Raw genomic sequence first — 19770 nt, 5'->3', positions numbered from 1 at the left:
ACTGTTGCATTCCAACCTGAGTGACAGAGTGAGACCTTGTCTCCAAAACAAAACAAAAAGAATTTGGCTTATTTTGCTAATTGTGGCCACTTGTCTCTGATTGCCCAGGCTAGAGTGCAGTGACCTGATCTTGGCTCACTGCAACCTCCCAAGTTCAAGCCATTCTCTTGCCTCAGCCTCGTGAGTAGCTGAGACCACAGGTAGGTACCCCTACACCCAGCTAATTTTTGTATTTTTACAAGAGATGGGGTTTCACCGTGTTGGCCAGGCTGGTCTCAAACTCCTGGCCTCAAGTGATCCGCCTGCCTCAGCCTCCCAAAGTGCTGGGATTACAGACATGAGCCACTGCACCTGGTCTGTCTCTGATATTTATATGCCATTATGTGGACCCTACTGCCTTGGGATTCTAATATTCCCACGAAGATCAGCAAACCCAGTTCCACTACAGTATTCATCACCATTATCTCTTGCAAACAAAGCCACTTCAGAGCTCCTTAGAAATGGTGGTGCTCCCATCATCACTGCATTCCTTAATGACATGGTGAAAATTAACAATGGCTAGGGAGCCTTTGTATTTTCTGCTCTACAATATGCCCATGAATTTCTGGCATTTTGGCCATCTTATTTATAGGCTATTACTGAATTTAAGCCTCATCCTACCAAATTATTAATGCCAAAATATTAAATCTTGATTCTTAGGTAAGTGCATCCATGCCAATAAATTTTCCATAATCTAACCGTAAATGTATTCCCATATATGCTGTCCAGGATCCCGCTGATTAAAATGGCAAGGCCGTTAGTTCTCCTATGAAGGCCTTCTCTTTACAGAGAAGGCCTCATACCTCTCTGATGAGGCTATGTTGGTCTATAACTGGAGGCACTAATAGGTAGTAAGGGTAAGTTCTTTATTTTGTTAACATTTTTTGGAGACAGGATCTTGCTTTGTTGTTCAGACTGGAGCATCGTGGTGTGATCGTGGCTCATTGAGACCTGGAACACCTGAACTCCAGTCATCCTCCCACCTCAGCCTCCTTGAGTAGCTGAGACTACAGGCGCATACCACCCTGTACAGCTAGTAAAAAAAAAATTTTTTTAAAGAGACAGTGCCTTGCTGTGTTGCCTAGGCTGGTCTTGAACTCCTGGACTCAAGCATTCCTCCCACCTCAGCCTGCCAAAGGGCTGGGATTACAGGCATGAGTTACCGTGCCTAGTGCCAGCCGCTGAGTTCTGAGGAGAGCATGTTTCAGCTTGTAAAGGAGCTTGTCCAGTACAGTCACTGAAAGCCTCTATGCATAAGAGCCTGGTTTCCTTGGCTGGGTGTGGTGGCTCAAGCCTGTAATCCCAGCACTTTGGGAGGCCAAGGCGGGTGGATCACAAGGTCAAGAGATCGAGACCATCCTGGTCAAAATGGTGAAACCCCGTCTGTACTAAAGATACAAAAAATTAGCTGGGCATGGTGGCGTGTGCCTGTAATCCCAGCTACTCAGGAGGCTGAGGCAGGAGAATTGCCTGAACCCAGGAGGCGGAGGTTGCGGTGAGCCAAGATCGCGCCATTGCACTCCAGCCTGGGTAACAAGAGCAAAACTCTATCTCAAAAAAAAAAAAAAAAAAAAAAAAGAGCCTGGTTTCCTCAGAAAGAGGTTTAGGGGAATATTGATATTCAGAATTTTCAGCTTCATTGTCCTCTGCTCAAATATCCCTATCCTGTGTCTTAGAACCCCACTCTTCCCACCAATGCCCTAACATTAGAATAGGAAAGGGAAAGAATTAAGCATGTAATTGATACTACAAATCGATGATATCTGCCTGGTGGTTACCAAAGATAATCAACTCCTTCAGACCTGTACTGGAGTTCTGATGCTCCACATAGAGTAATTTTCTTTTTGTTGTCATTATTTTTTTTTGTGATAGTGTCTCTGTCGCCCAGACTGGAGTGCAGTGATGTGATCTCAGCTCATCACTTGGGAGGATCTCTTGAGGCCAGGAGTTTGAGACCAGCCTGGGCAGCACTGCAAGACCCAATCTCTAAAAATGTTATTTTAATTAGCTAGGCATGGTGGCACATACGTGTTATCCCAGCAACTCAGGAGGCTGAGGCAGAAGGGTTGCCTAAGCCCAGGCTTTTGAGGCTGCAGTGGGCTATGATCATGCCACTGCACTCCAGCCTGGGTGATAGAGCGGGACCTATCTTAAGAGAAAGAAAAGAAAAATACATTAGAAAAACATAAAAAGTACAATTAAGTCTGTATGTGGTGGCCAGGTGCAGTGGCTCATACCTGTAATCCCAGTACTTTGGGAGGCTGAGGTGGGTGGATCACTTGAGGCCAGGAGTTCAAGTCCAGACTGACTAAGATAGTAAAACCCCATCTATATGAAAAAATACAAAAATTAGCTGGGTGTGGTGGCACACACCTGTAATCCCAGCTACTCAGGAGGCTGAGGCAGGAGAATCGCTTGAACCTGGGAGGTGGAGGTTGCAGTGAGCCAAGATCACACATATACTCCAGCCTGGGCAACAAGAGCAAAACTCCATTTTAAAATAAAATAAAAATAAAAAATAAGTATAAATATAAATTGGCTGAGTATGGTAGTGTACGTATGTAGTCCAAGCTACTCAGGAAGCTTAGGCAGGAGGACTGCTTGAGCCTAGGAGGTTAAGGCTGCAGTGAGCTATGGTCACAGTACTGCACTCCAGTCTTGCAACAGAACGAGACACTGTCTCAAAACAAACAAACAAACAAAAACACAAAAAAACATAAACACTGTAAGCTATGGATTACCTGTAGTCTGTGGTCTCTCTTTCCTTACAGCAATGAGGTTATTCCTCTGATTGATTTTATGTGTGCGTGCATGTGTTTATCCCATCCAATCTCAAAATCTTACTTGAGGGTCCATTTCCTGTTATGACCTCTGTTGCAAATTACCTTATTTTTAGAGTCTTAAGAAGAAATAGAGGACAGATTAAAAATAAGAAGGCTGGGTATTGTGGCTCATTCATGTAATCCCAGCACTCTGAGAGGCTGAGGCAAGAGGATGGCTTGAGCCCAGGAGTTTAAGACTACCCTGGGCAACATGGCGAAACCCTGTTGCTACAGAAAAGAATAGCTGGGTGTGGTGGCGCACACCTGTAGTCCCAGCTACTTGGGAGGCTAAGGTAGGAGGATCGCTTGAGCCCAGGAGGTCAAGACTGCAGTGAGCCCTGGTCGTGCCACTGCATTCCAGCTTGGGTGACAGAGTGAGACTCCGTTTCAAAAAACAAACAAACAAAAAACTAGTAAAATACATTACATTAAAACTAAGAACTTCTTTTTGTCAAGGCACCGTTACAAAAAGACAAACCACAATATAAGAAAAGATACTAGCCACATACATATTTGACCAAGAACTCATATCCAGAATATATAAATGATTCCTAAAAATCATTAAGAAAAAGAGTGACAACTCAACAGAAATATGGTCAAGTTACTTAAACAAGCATTGCAGAATAGATCTTTAAATGTCTTCTAAAGGCCATTTTTCTCAAACAAAAACAAAAAGATCTCCAAATGTTAAGTAGCATAAAATGGTGCTCAACTTCAATGGTCATCAAGTAAAAGGTTAGTGTCAAAATGAGATACCACTACATTCCCATCAGAATGACCAAATTAAAAATATTGACAGTACCACATGTTGACGACAGGGTGGAGAAAGTCAAACTGTCATATACTGCTGGAGGGCGGTGAGAGGGGACGGGGGTACAGGGATTGGGTAAAGTTTCCATAAACTTTGGAACACTCGTTCTTTACAAAATCTGAACATACATAAATGACTAAACAACTTTAATTCCAAATATATTTTATCCATTTACTAGAATATAGAAGTGCATATGAACAGACTGTAAACACCATAGATCATTCTCAGAAATATAATCGTGAAAATGCACATTATATAATTTCATTCATGAAAGATTCAAAACTAGGCAAAAATGATGTATGGTTAGAAATTAAAAGAGTGGTTACATGTGGGGAAGAGTGACAGGATAGTTATTGGGAGCTCTCATAAGAAGGTTGCTATTTCTGGGTGCTGGATACAGGGATACTTCTACTTTGTGATAATTGACTTATTTTTGCATATATGCTATATTTCAATTTTTTTAAAATGGTGGTTCTTAAAAGATTATGAATTAGGGTTTAACCTCCTTGCCCCTCTCCATCAATTCAAATATTCAAGTTCAGATTCCACACCTTACAGGAAGCCTTTCCCAACCACTTCAGCCAGAAGCAATTTCTCTTTCTTCCTGGTTTTTATACAATGTGCTCTGGCAGGTAGTATAATATAGTAGAAATAGTACAGGCTAAGGAGCTTGGACTTTAATCTGTAAGGCAATAAAAAGCAGAAGAGTGACTCCATCAGATTTGCATCTGCCCACCAAGAGTTTAACCAATTTTACTTTTATTTCTTTGTAAATATGAAAATTTATATACATATACTATATAAATATATAGCTTTTATGCCATGGAATACTACTCATCCATAAAAAGAAATGAAATAATGGCATTCACAGCAACTTGGATGGAGTTGGAGACCATTATTCTAAGTGAAGTAACTCAGGAACGGAAAACCAAATATCGTATGTTCTCACTTATAAGTGGGAGCTAGGCTGTGAGGATGCAAAGGTGTAAGAATGACAAAATGGACTTTGGGAATGCGGTCGGGGGAGGGTGGGAGGAGGGTAAGGGATAAAAGACTACACATTGGGTACAGTGTACATTGCTTGGGTGACAGGTGCACCAGAATCTCAGAAATCACCACTAAATAACTTATCCATGTAACCAAAACCCACCTGTTCCCCAAAAACTATTGAAATAAAAATTTTAAAAAATATTAAAATGTATAATTTCTTAGATTGTTACAATATTTGCCCTCAATAAATCATACTTCCTTTGTTCATGCATCTTTTCAGTGTGTCTTTTCCACTTTTCCCATGAAAGGGTTTATTTCCTGACCCCTTGAATCTAGCTATCTTTGTGACTTGCTTTGACCCTAGAATGGAAACAGATATGACTTTGTACAACTCCTTAGACTAGGTGTAGAGAAGCTTCATAGCTTCTTTTTTCACATTTAGAACACTGCACTGAGACCACTATGATATGAATAAGTCTGGATGAAAGGCAATGTAAAGGGTGCCACATGAATGAACATAGGAAAGACTAACAGAACTTTCTAGCCAAATCACAGGGTGATGGGAAATAAACCATTGTTCTTTTAAGCCACTGTTTTGGAATGCAGGTGTAATGCAGAAGTAGATAAATTTTGCGAAACAGAGTCCCTTTTCCATTATCTAGCTGATCTATTAATTTACTCTGTTGTGGCAGAGAATACGATTATTTCCCAATGTCCTTTCTCCTCTTCTTTAGTAATAGAACCCCCGCTGTGTTAGCTGGGTACATTGCTACACGGATAATGACTATAATTTCCTAACGCATTCTTGAAAGTCTGACCATGTAACTAGATTTTGGCCCATGGGTCGCAAGTGGAAATGGTGGCTCCAACTTCCGTGATATGCCCTTAGAAAGAAGAGGTATACTCTTTTTTTTTTTTTTTTTTTTTTGAGACGGAGTTTCACTCTTGTTACTCAGGCTGGAGTGCAATGGCGCGATCTCAGCTCACCGCAACCTCCGCCTCCTGGGTTCAGGCAATTCTCCTGCCTCAGCCTCCTGAGTAGCTGGGATTACAGGCATGCGCCACCATGCCCAACTAATTTTTTGTATTTTTAGTAAAGACGAGGTTTCACCATGTTGACCAGGATGGTCTCGATCTCTTGACCTTGTGATCCACCTGCCTTGGCCTCCCAAAGTGCTGGGATTACAGGTGTGAGCCACCGTGCCTGGCCCAAGGTATACTCTTTTACTATTTCCCTTTCTCAAATGTATCATCGCAGGAGCTGGAGTTACCCTCTTAGATCATGAAATAGAAGCCACATATTGAGTAAATCAGATTAACAAACTACAAGTAGCTTGAGTACCTGATATCCAGAGCGGCTCTATCAGTCCTGAACTGATTATCCCTGGACTATGAGAAAAGAAATTTACATCTTATGTTATTAACATTTTGGTCTGAGAGTAAGCAAACCTATATCTCAAGTAATATGTATTTTTCACATTCCCTCATATAATTATATATATGTGTGTGTGTATATATATACATATACAATTATAAAAATCTGAGTATGTACACACACAAATATGTGAACACCTATATGTACTGATGATGTTACTTGTTTTACAGACTGAGATCCTACACTTTTCTCCATCTTTTTCTCATTTAGCAATATCTGGAAATGACAACTCATACAACTTTACTTCATTCCTTTTGATAGCTGTATAATATTTTGTAGGATACATGAGTTGTAATTCATTCTGCCTTTTTCCTACTGATGAGCTTTCTCAAGAATGGTATAGCAAGGACAAATTATATCTGTAGCTTAAAAAATTTTAACACAGGTTGCCAGACCGTTTTACAAATAGATTGAAAAAGTTCACATTTATGCCAGCAATCTATAACAATACCTTTTTACTTAGACCCCTCACCAGCCATAGTTGCTGTTGGTCATTTAACACTTTTCCCAGTCTGAAAAGATGTTTCACCTCACTTACAACCAGAGAAATGCATGGTAAAATTGTGCTGACAATAAACATTTCCACTTACCAGTCCCAAATCCAACAGTTTGAATAACATACTCTAATAACAATGTTGTGTACAGAGAGAAATTTGGCAATATCTGTCAAAATCATACACACACACAAACACACTTTAGTTTAGCAATCTCTTTTCTGTGAATTTATCCAGCAGATATCTTGAACATGTGAGACAAAATTATGTACATTATTATTCAATGATAATTTTTAAAAGCCAAAGACTGAAAACAATGCACATGTCCATCTATGTCCATTACAGGGGCTAGTAAAATTCTGGCATTCATGTAGTAGAATACTAAGCAGCCATTGAAAGATAGGGAATCTCATTCCGGAGTTACATAAATACTTCTAAGATATATTGTAATATACATAAGACAGTGTATATATTGTTACTTTTATTTTTTTAAATGGAGAATAACATAAATTTGTATTTTTCTATAAAATCTCTGGGAAGGTACACAAAAAACTAATAAAAGTAGTAATGGTATAGGTGGCGTTGGCAGAGAAATTGGTGAACAGGAGATCGCAGGGGAGACTTCAAAACATCTCTCTCTCTCTACACATATACTATTTGAATGAATAATCTATTCAAAAATAAAGAAAAATAGCTCCTATACAGTGAATTCAATTTCCTCTATGTGAGTTTTATGATCCTGTTTCAACGACTGAATAAAACGGGTAAGATTCACTTCACAGTATTTTCTGAATACTAAATTGGAGGTGTGCTCAGCTCAGTGCCTATCCCGTATTAGGCACTCAGTAAATGTTAGTTGAATCAAAAAAATTGTTTGTCAGTCTGTTAGACCTAATTGGCATCTTAGTATTTTAATTTGCATTTTCCTGATTTTTCTTGATTCTGAGCTTTTCACATTTTAGATTTATTCTTCTCTGAATTCATATTATTTGCCCATCCATTTTTCTGTTGAATTGCTTGTTCCCTTGATGTGAATTTCTGAGTTTCCTGATGTTAAACCTCCTTGGAAATATTTCTCTAAATTTGCCGTGTATCTACTAATTTTGTTTACATGTATTTTACATACAAAGGTTATTTTTATATTGACAAATGTGTATCTTTTTTGATGATAATATATACTCTAACGTTTTTGCATGAAGTATTCTATAAATGTCAATGAGATCCAGTAGATTAATGATATTACAGTTCAGTTTTTACTGATTTTCTGCCTGCTGGATCAATCACTGAAAGAGAGATGTTGAAGTCTCTGTGGTACTGTATTTGTCTATTTCTCCTTGTGGTTCTATCAGTTTTTGCCTTACACATTATAATGCTGTTAGATGCATATATGTTAAAGATTGTTATATCATTTTGGAGAATTTACCCCTTTTTCCTTATGTAATGCTTCACTCTAGCCCTGACAGTTTTCCTTTTTCTGAAATTTGCTTTGTCTAACATTAATAAAGCAACATCAGCTTTCTTTTTATTAGTGTTAGCATGGCAGATCTTTCATCAGTTATTTACTTTTAACCTATCTATGCCTTTATAATTAAAGTGAGTTTCTTACATATGGTTCCAGAGAAAATGAAAAATTAGTAAAGGCTGTTGTTTTCCTCCTTCCAAATCAACCCTGGGTAACAAGAAAAAAGAAAGAAGCAAAAGCTTGAGGAATAAGATCAAAAACTAAGAGGAAACCATAGTGTTAGGAGTAAGTTATAAAATACTGTCCTGCCTTGCACCACATTGCTTTGGGACAATCAGTGCCAAACCATTGATTGATACAGAAATCACCAGCAACAGATCAGGTTTCCTGTAGGATAAGATTAAGGATCTGTTGAAGTGAGTTGTCAATGAAAGAGTGGGGCCGACCAGATACTCTTAGAATATCGGGCATTCACCCCTCTACTCCTTCCCTGCTGCCGGGGTTTTGGTAAATTATAACGGCCTTCTGCTACTGGATTGTGGATTTCAATGCAGATATTTACTAGAGAAACAGTAGCAAAGAGAGATAGAGAATCCGTTCTGTGATGCTTAGAGCTCTTGCTTTCTATTCCTTAAACTTGTGGGAAGGGATGAAAACTAGGGTCTGCTACTTTGCTCTACCTTTGTATCCATTATTAAAAGGGGTAGTAGATAACACTGGGAGAACATGGCTTATGAACCAAAATATCTAGACACCTGAGGAGTATGATCACCATCAAACACAACAAATTCTACAACATATACCAACAGAAGAATAGGAGATATACCAATAATTTTAATAATGCAATTATTCATTCAACACAGTTTTTAAAGATATAGGGTCTCACTCTGTTGCCTAGGCTGGAGCAATCATAGTTTACTTCATGCAGCCTTGAATTCTTGGCCTCCTGACTCAGCCCCCTTGCTAGCTGGGATTACAGGTGTGTGCCACCATACCCACCAAATTTTAAAAATATTTTTAATAGAGACGAGGTTTTGCAACGTTTCCCAGGCTGCTGTCAAACTCCTAGCCTCAAGCAGTCATCCTGCCTTGGCCTACCAAAGTGCTATGATTACAAGTATGAGCCACTGTTCCTAATCAGAAGGCTAGGGCACCAAGAATTGCTTGAAACCGGAGGCAGAGGATGCAGTGAGCTGAGATTGCGCCACTGCACTCCAGCCTGGGCATCAAAGCAAGACTGTCTCAAAAATATATATAACAAAAAATTTTAAAAAGAGCATCACAGAACATCACAGATAAATAGCAGGTAGATCAGATTTTATGATGCCTCTGAGATACAGAATTTTAATATTTCTGTGCAGTTAAAATCTCTAGAACTTTTCCTTTGCTTTCTAGTGCTTTCATGCTTTGACAAAAAATCATTTTTTTTCAATCCAGAGATATTTTTAGGTTGATAATTCAGAAAAAATTTTATTTAGAAGAAAAAACTATGGAGACAAAAGATCACTGGTTACCCAGGGGTATAAGTAGGTAGGGTAAATAGGTGGAGCACAGGGCATTTGTAGGGTAATAAAATGATTATGTATGTTACTATAATGATGGATATCTGACACTGCAGTTGTCAAAACTGATAAAACTATACAACACAAAGAGTGACCCCTAATGTTAACTATGGATTTTAGTTAATAATGTAGCAATATTGGTTCATCAGTTGTAACAAATGTGCCACACTAATGCAGGATGTTAATAATAAGAAATAGTGTGTGTTTGGGTTATGGAGGGTGATATATGGGAATGCGTATTTTCTGCCCTATTCTTCTGTAAACTTAAAACTATTCTTTAAAAAAACACTTCATTTAGAAAAACTATTCTTAAAACTTTGTGTATAATGTTTTAAAGTTGGAGGCTAGAGGTCACATATCTGGTAGACGTTGCTATGGCCCAAACATAAACTGGTAAAGGGCTATACTATGGCAGCAAATAAAATTATTTCAAATGGGTGTGCTAACACCTAAGAAAATTTCACATTAGATATTATTGAGTGGAATTTAAAGTTTCTAATGTAAAAAACTTATATGTCAAACTGTATTAATCAAAAGTAGGAGAAACCAACATTCATAAAAATTGTGAGAACCAAAGAAAATATGGCTGAAAAGATGCTAATTAGCAATAACATGTTGAATATGTTGTTTCTTTTTAAAGTTAACATGACATGGAGGAACCAGGAAATGCAACTACTGTATTTAGTTTTATTTATGTTTCTAAATTGTTTATTTCCAGATTTCTGTAACCTATATATTTTCTTAAAAGATCAGCCATTACCAAGTTATTATTGGGTGCCTTTTAATCTTTTTTGTTCATGTATCCATATTCCAATAAAAGTTTATGTACAAAAATAGGCAATGGTCTGCTTGATAGTCTCTTCCACTAATAAGATACTTTAATCCTTTGTCTTGAGGATTAAAACACATAATGTACATAATAAAACACCACGCATTTGGCATACAGTAAGCACTTGAAATTAGTATGGCTGTCATTTTATTAAAATACTGTATCATACAGCTTAAAATGCTGATTATAAGATGAATCTGAAATTCAGATTTAAAAGTACTTTTATTATAAGGTTACATTTGGGATTTTAAGTTTTGTTCTACCACCAGTGGTAGTTTAAGGCTTCCTGTTTAACAGTTCTTTGTGATGTTTTTCTTGTCAGAGACACATGTGATGAAGTCTTGGGACATGTTTCACTACTTGTGGATCCTAGTATTTCCTTGCTCAATATTCAAAACAAATAGGTCTGGCACCTCTAAGAGTATCAAATGAAGATGTTCAGAAACTACACAAGGTGAGTTCATTTTCCACTTTAAAAAATATTCTATTTATATATGTTAATAATGTAGTAAAAGCTTCCAAGTGACTCATTATAAAGTAATCTTTCTGGAAAGAGCATGGTAATTTAAAAAGAAAACCTATTAAGGTATGATTGACATGCAAAGCTGTACATATTGTATAGAATACAATTAGTTTGGGAATACATTCTCATCATTTATGCTGATAACTTTGATCTCATACCAAAACTCTACACTTTAACTCATCTATTCTCTCCATTTTGTTATTGATGTCAAAATTTATATTTTTATATTGTGCATCAATTAACAAATTACTGTAGCTATAGTTATTTTTAATACTTTTAACTCAGAGTTAAAAATGATTTTATGTACCACCATTACATTATGGTATTAGAATATTCTGAATGTAATTCCATACTTCCTTTTACCAGAAAGTTTTATACTTTAACATTTTTATGTTGCTAATTAGCATCCTTTAATTTCCAACTGAAATACTTCAACTTTAGTTTCAGTTTTAACATTTCTTGAAGAACATAATAAAATACCATGTATTTGGCATATAGTAAGCACCTGAAAATAGTAGCGGCTGTCATTTTATTATAATACTGTATCATAGAGCTTAAAATGCTGATCGTAAGATGAATCTGAAATTCAGATTTAAAAGTATTTTTATTATAGTAACAAGGTTATATTTGGGATTTTAAGTTTTATTCTACTACCAGTGGTAGTTTAAGCTGAGGGTGACAAACTCCCTCAGCTTTGGTTTTTCTCGAAAAGTCTTTATCTCTCCTTTTGTGAATGACAGCTTTGTGGGTAAATTATTCTTAGTTGGCAAGCTTTTTTCTTTTTCTTTCAGTATTTTGACTGTATCATCTCATTTTCTTCTGGCTTGCAAGGTTTGCTGAAAAATCCACTGAAAGTCTTATAGGAGCTCCCTTGTACATCATAAGTTGCTTTCCTCTTGTTTCTGTCAAAATTGTCATTAACTTTGTTTGTTTGAGATGGAGTCTTGCTCTGTCACCAGGCTGGAGTACAGTGGCTCAATCTCAGCTCACTGCAACCTCCACCTGTTGGGTTCAGCAATTCTCCTGCCTCAGCCTCCCGAGTAGCTAGGACTACAGGCACATGCCACCAGGCCTGGCTAATTTTTTATATTTTTAGTAGAGATGAGGTTTCCCAGCTGGCCAGGCTGGTCTTGAACTCCTGACCTTGTGATCTGCCCACCTCAGCCTCCCAAAGTGCTGAGATTACAGGTATGAGCCACCATGCCCAGCTTGTTAATAACTTTTGATTAAGTGTCTCAGTGAAAAATTTTTCATATCAGAAAGGTAATGTGCCACTGTTTTAGCAAGGTCTGAGAAAGGCACATCTCACAGAATGGCATGAAAACCCAATCATCACGTCATCCTCAGCAAACTGACACAAGAACAGAAAATGAAGCACCGCATATTCTCACTCATAGGCGGGTGATGAAAAATGAGAACACATGGACACAGAAAGTGGAGTACTAAACACTGGGGTCTATTGGGGGGAAAAGGGGAGGGCCAGTGGGAGGGGGAGGTGGGGAGGGATAGCCTGGGGAGAAATGCCAAATGTGGGTGAAGGGGAGAAGGAAAGAAAAGCACACTGCCATGTGTGTTCCTACGCAACTGTCTTGCATGCTCTGCTCATGTACCCCAAAACCTAAAATCCAATAAAAAATTAAAAAAAAAAAAAAGAAAAGAAAACCAAATCATCATGCTTATGAACCACAAAAAGATCAGGGAAATACCAAATATACCCTTGTTACTATAATCTTGAACATCTTTATGTTCAATCTACATGGAGTTCTTTGGGAATTGTGGATCGGGATGTTCATTTTCCTCCCCAGATTTGGGCAGTTTTCTGCCATTATTTCTTTAAATAAGCTATCTGCCTCTTTCTCTTTCTCTACTTGCTCTATCACTTCTATAATGCACATATTGGTTTAGAGTCCTGTAGGTTTACTTCATTCTTTTTTTTTCCCTCTGACTGCATGATTTCAAATGATCTGTCTTGAAGTTCATTGATTCTTCCTTCTGCTTGATTGAATCTGTCACTGAAGCTCACTTTTGAATTTTTCAGTTCAGTTATTATGTTCTTTAGTTCCAGAATTTGATTCTTTTTTAATGGTTTCTTTGTTGAAATTATCATTTGTTCATGCATTGTTTTCCTGATTTCATTTCGCTCACTGACATTCAAGATGAGTTTCTTCCATTGGCTGTCATGTTTTCTTGGCGTGTGTGTTTGTGTGCGTTCCTTGAAGCTTTGCCTTGCTACCTTTACATTTGAAGAAACAGTCACTTCCTCCAGTCTTTACTGACTAGCTTCAAAAGGGAACGACATTCACCAGTCAGCCTTACTAGAAATTCTGAAGGTCTCTCAGAACTTTTCTATGGCTACTCTACTCCTCTTATTCTATCTTGGGAATGGAAATCTTAGGATTGTATGCTTTTTTTCAATCTCACCCCTAGACTAGGTGCTGAGAACCTCTTTTTATTTTCTTTAGTGCAGTACACCAGAGTGTTCAAGGTTGTGTGCCTTCGTCCAATCCAGAAAGAGCCAGTTGCCGATATCCACGTGCTATCTGCCATGGCCTGCATACACTATCTGCAGGGGAGGGTGGGCTGCTGGCTACTGGGTGGGTATGTGGAGTGTTGGGTGTACTTGTCAGCTAGTTGAGGGACTCTGCAGGTGAAGTGTCCTGTAGGGTTCATGGGTGGGGCTATGGTGGAGTCTGCAAGCCAATTAGACTCCACATCTAGCTCTGAAGAACCAACTGTTGGTTGCTATGAGCCTCTGCTTCTTTTTCCTTCTCCTAGCAATTCTTAGACTATTCATCTGTGAAGAGTCCCTCAGTATTTTGGATAGGGGAGAACAAAAGTGAGCCTTTTGTGCAGCACCATGCAAGGCTAGGGAAGCTGGGCACTCACTTGACTCCTACTTTCCTTCCTGGGAGAACTCATGGGTCTAGGGGGCCTCTCTTGGCACTGAACTCTGCTGCCTTGGAGGAGAAGGATGTAGGTAAAGTGAAACTGTTTTTCTTACCCTCTTCAGTGTGTCTATTCTTGAGGTTTTTTTTTTCTACTGGGGTGCTGGAACCTCTTAGCAGGTCTCCTAGGCTCCCATAAAGGTATTTGGTATAACAGGGGTTTGAGGGCTGGGACCTACTAATCCACCAACTTGCTGACATCAGTCAGAGTGCCTTTAATCTCCATAGTATTACTTCACACAAAATGCTATGTCTGAATTTACTAGCTCAGAGGCAAAATACAAACAAAACAATTAAATATATAAAGTAACTTTTTTTTTGAGACAGTCTCTCGCACTGTCACCCAGGCTGGAGTGCAATGGCGTGATCTCAGCTCACTGCAACCTCCACCTCCCAGGTTCAAACAATTCTCCTGCCTCAGCCTCCTGAGTAGATGGGATTACAGGCACCTACCACCATACTTGGCTAATTTTTTGTATTTTTAGTAGACACAGGATTTTACTATGTTGGCCAGGCTAGTTTCAAACTCCTAAACTTGTGATTTGCCCATCTTGGCCTCCCAAAGTTCTGGAATTACAGGCATGAGCCACCATGCCCAGCCAAGTTAACACTATTAAATCTCACATTTATTCTATGCACAACTGCAATATTGCAAAGCATTGTACAGGTTACTGTTTAATGCCTAGTTGATCAGGGCTTGGAGTTGCTAGTTCCATAAACTTCTGAGGTAAATAAGAATTTTCCCTGTTATTTTATTATTATTTAATGACTATATATGCAGATTTCAGTAACCATTAAATCTCTAAGGCAAAAAAGATGGCTTCCAAAATAGAAAAAGAAACTTCAAAGATCTATAGAATTAAGCTTTTAAGTATGTACACATGCATATACAATTATGTATATTATATATATTTGCTTTGTAACCATAATCTTTTTCTAGTCAATGACTGCAAAAGTGGTATATCAGTATACACTTACAGAATTATAGGAAAGAAAAGGTTTCTTCAGAATTCACTCTATTCTATCATTTGTTTGCTTGTTTATTTATTTATTATGTATTGACTGACAGGGTCTCACTCTGTTGCTCAGGCTGGAGTGCGGAGGCATGACCATAGCTCACTGTAACCTTGAACTCCTGGCCTCAGGTGATCCTCCCACCTTGGCTATATATATAATTCTATATACTGTTTGGTTTTAGTACCACAAAGTATTATGGAAGGTGATTTTAAAATAGTTTTGCCATGTTACTGAGTTACAGGTCCCAGTTGTTTCTCTAGTTTTCCATTTATTTCTAGTTTGCAATACTTCCTCTTAAAACTGTGGGTTAAGGCAAGGCAGTTCCAAATGTAGGTCCTCATAAACAAAAGGGAAGTAAGAATACCAAACACCAAAATCAAAATGTTCTACTAAGAAAAGTTTGCTTGTCCCTTTAAAATGTGTAAAAAGACAGATTTAATAATTCTTTTTTTTAAAAAAATTGCTTAGTTTCTCATATGATAATCATTAATTCAACCCCAACCTATAGTCCACTGTAAGTATCCTCTCAATTTGTTAAAGCATATTAGTTGTTCCATTAATTTCATCTACTTTTCCAATCCATCAATCTGCGATTCCTTTTACTTTTCTCTTATTTTGGGTTTCTTACTTCCTTGATCAAATATCCTACTTTTTCTTATTTTATTCTGCATTTAGGTGGAACACATTCTCTACTAGCTTTTTGAGAAGAAGATGCATAGATTGTGTAGTTTTTAAACATTTAGGTTTGAAAATGACTTTATTATAGTTTCACAACTGGGTCTTAGTTTGGATTGGTATAGAATTCTAAATTACAGGCAATTTGTCTTCAGATATTTTAAGAATTGCCCTTTAGCTTCCAAAGCTACTGTTAAGAAGTTCAGTACATTTAACTTTTATAGTATGTGTTTCAGTCTGTTTGGGTTGCTATAAAGGAATACCTGAAGTTGGATAATTTATTTAAAAAAGAGGTTTATCTGGCTCATAGTTCTGCAGGCTGTACAAGAAGCATGATGCCAGTATCTGCTTCTTGTGAGATCTTCAGCTGCTTACAATGAGGGCAAGAAGGCAAGAGGAGCCTGTAATTACACAGTTCACATGGCAAGAGAGAAGGAGTGAGGGATGTGGGGGTATCCAGGCTAGTTTTTTGTTTTTTTTGAGACAGAGTCTCCTTTTGTTGCCCATGCTGGAGTGCAGTGGCATGATCTCAGCTCACTGCAACCTCCATCTCCCGGGTTCAAGAGATTCTCCTGCCTCAGCCTCTCGAGTAGCTGGGATTACAGGCATGTGCCATCATACCCAGATAATTTTTACATGTTTAGCAGACACAGGGTTTAACCATGTTGACCAGCCTGGTCTCGAACTCCTGACCTCAGGTGATCTGCCCACCTCGGTCTTCCAAAGTGCTGGGATTACAGGCATGAGCCACTGTGCCCGGTGGCCCCAGGCTCTTTTTAACAACCACCTCTCACAGGAGCAAACAGAGGAAGAACTAATTATCACAAGAACTGCACCAAACCATTTAGGAGGGAACCACCCCCATGACCCAAACACCTCCCACTAGGCCCTACTTACAACATTGGGGGTCAAATTTCTTTTTCTTTTTTTGAGACAGTTTCATCCTGTTTCCCAGGCTGGAGTGTAGTGGTGCAATCTCAGCTCACTGAAACCTCCACCTCCCGAGTTCAAGTGATTCTCATGCCTCAACCACCTGAGTAGCTGTGATTGTAGGTATGCGCCACCACACCTGGCTAATTTTTGTAATTTTAGTAGAGATGGGCTTTCACCATGTTGGCCAGGCTGGTGCTGAACTCCTGGCCACAAGTAATCTGCCCAGCTCAGCCTCCCAAGTGCTAGGATTACAGGCATGAGTCATCATGACCAGCTGGGATCAAATTTCAATATCAGATTTGGAGGAGTCAAACAAACCACATCTAGAGAAGAAGCTCCAGAAATCTGCATGGGCTTCCTTTAAGAATTTTATATTTATAACAATCTTAAATACTCAGTAGCCATGTTATTAGTATTGACACATTACATAATTACATTGATCATGCAGACCTAAACCACTCACTGTGAAAAAAACAAGGTGCAGCTAAGAATAAAAAAGATGAATTGATAATGATATAAAAAAATTAATGACGATGATGAAAGATCATACTAACTATGCATGTATATATTCCAGGTACTGTTTTAATTAGTATATATGTCTTCATGTAGTGAATATACACAATATAACCTTAAGAGGTAGGTATTACCCACATTTTTATAGGTTACATAACTTATCCTGGTAGAATCAGAATTGTAGTCCAAAAAGTATGGTTCCAAGAGTCTATGACTATAATACTATATAGTTACAGTCTTAACTATAATGCTCTATGTAATTCCTTGCAGTAAGTTGACAGTAGTAGTGTTTTGTTAGAGTTATTAAATGTCCTTTTTTGGCCAAATAAAAAATTGGCAAACCTACCTTGACTTCCCAATTTAAAAATCTATTGGCTGACGAAATCTAAAAGCCTGGAAATCGTCAATTTATAGGGCCAGTAAAGAGCAAAGAAAATGAAAATTTGAGAGGTAACGGATGAAGCAAGTTCTTAGCAGAATTCAGCTCTAGAATACAGGGAGCAGTTAGATTTGGAGAATAGAACAAAAGCTAAGTATGGGAGGGATTATGACCAAGCAGAGATGATGGTAAAAAAAATGCTTCTCTGGTAACTAAAAATCAAGGTCATCTGAGCCTAAAATAAGCCTGGTAGTGTTAATAGAAGACATAATTATTAACATAGAATAGTGAAGATTTGAACAACTTCTGTGAGGAATGAGAAAAATAAATAAATCCAGGAATGGGCTGACAAGAGTAGAAAAAGAGAGGGTTTCACCACTAAGTCAAAGAATGTTTAGTTGAGATGGTGGTCAGAGAGAAAATTTCTGAATTTAAGGTCTCAAAGCCAGAGTAAAGGGTCATTCACTGATGGTAAAGATGATAACGATAACAACCATTCATGGAGTACATTACAAAATTAATTGTATCTAGTCATAACCACTGTTATCACCATATCACAGAGGAGAAAACTGAGGCCCTAATTAATTTTCAATAAAAAGTTTCTTCATGTGAATTGACAAGATGATCCTGAAATTCACAGAGTAGTAAAGGGCCAGGCATTCTCAATGCAATTTGAAGAAAACAGGTGGGGAAGCTTATCTTGCTAGATATTAACACTTACTTATATAGTTGCAGCAATTATGATAGTATGGTATTGTTATAGAGGTTATAGAAGTACAGAAATGGAAGAGAATAAGCAACCCAGGGATGTATGGAAACCTCATTTGAGATAAGTGACATTACAAACCACACACACAAAAAGTTTAACTCTTCAATAAATGGTGCTATAACAATTGGTTTTTTATATATAAAATAGTAACTGATAAGAGTAGATCCCTTCCTCATGCACAAAAAATAAGTATTGGGTTGAGTAAAGCCCTAATATGAAGAATATAAATTTAAAACATTTAGCAAAAACATGGATGAATACCTTTGTGATTTAGGGGTAGAAAAAGATTTCTTAAAGAAGACTCCCAGCACACAAATTATAAAGAAAGACGAGCCAGGCGCAGTGGCTGACACCTGTAATCCCAACACTTTGGGAGGCTAAGGCAGGCGGATCATGAGGTCAGGAGATCTAGACCATCCTGGCTAACATGATGAAACCCTGTCTCTACTAAAAATACAAAAAATTAGCTGGGTATGGTGGCACACACCTGTAGTCCCAGCTACTCAGGAAGCTAAAGCAGGAGAATTGCTTGAACTCAGGAGGCAGAGGTTGCAATGAGCCGAGATTGCACCACTGCACTCCAGCCTGGGAGACAGATTGAGGCTTGGTCTGATATAACAACTACACCTAAACCAAATTTCAGTATAAAAAAAGACATACACGGCCAGGTGTGATAGTTTATGTCTATAATCCCAGCACTTTGGGAGGCTGAGGCGGGTGGATCACAAGGTCAGGAGTTCAAGACCAGCCTGGCTAATATGGTGAAATCTGGTCTCTATTAAAACTACAAAAATTAGCAGGACGTGGTGGTAGGCACCTGTAGTCCTAGCTCCTTGGAAGGGTGAGGCAGGAGAATGGCTCTAACGTGGGAGGCGGAGGTTGCAGTGAGCCGAGATCACACCTATGTAACCAACAAGGTAGTATTTTCCAGAAAACATGTACTAGTGAAACTGATGAACAAACTAATAGCACAGTGGGCATAGATGTCAAGAGAAGTCTAGTAGGCATTTGGAATTAGCCTCCTAGAATTGAGATTAGCTCAAATAAATCTGGGCTGAAAATAGAGATTTGGGCTATATCAACTTAATGATCAAATTTGAATTTGGGGCACTAGATGAGCTAATGGGAAAAAAGCATTAAAAAAATAAGTCTTGGGCCTAGCTAGGACACAAAACCTACATAGGCAGAGGATTAATGATCCTCACTCAAGTGCTTGAAAGTAAAAAATGACTCCTTTAGCTGTATTTACATATGTACTTTATCTTGACTTTTCTGGCCACAGTTTCATGTTTTTTAAAGATGGAGTCTAAAAACACTATCTCATAAGGTGGTCAGATAAGCCTGTTACTTCTATATAGAGCAATATTATCTTTAGATCATGTTGCATGTACAGCCAAGAAGGCAGGGTTGTGGAAATGAAATACAAATGTAAAAATATGAATGAAAACAGGATTTAAATTTTAAAGTAAAGGAATTTAAGAAAATATTCCTTATAAGTGGATAATAGGGATTTTTAAATTGGTGGTGTTAGGAATGATCTCCTTTTATACATTAGCATAACTCATATAATGG

General features: G+C 38.1%; 1 protein-coding gene and 1 non-coding gene across 3 annotated transcripts in view; both read right to left on the bottom strand.

Moving 5' to 3' along the window:
- UBE2D3 (ubiquitin conjugating enzyme E2 D3) overlaps positions 1–19770 on the bottom strand; it is a 71389-nt gene that overhangs the window by 48879 nt on the left and 2740 nt on the right. The gene's annotated exons all lie outside the window — the stretch shown is intronic.
- On the bottom strand, positions 12221–12323 carry LOC118152637 (small nucleolar RNA U13). Its single transcript, XR_004741371.1, has one exon. It is a non-coding gene; the product is annotated as a small nucleolar RNA U13 (small nucleolar RNA).

This window comes from Callithrix jacchus, chromosome 3, assembly GCF_049354715.1.
Source record: "Callithrix jacchus isolate 240 chromosome 3, calJac240_pri, whole genome shotgun sequence".
NCBI lineage: Eukaryota > Metazoa > Chordata > Mammalia > Primates > Cebidae > Callithrix > Callithrix jacchus.
Note: the sequence above shows the minus strand (reverse complement) of the source record. Positions and strands in the feature narration are given on the sequence as shown.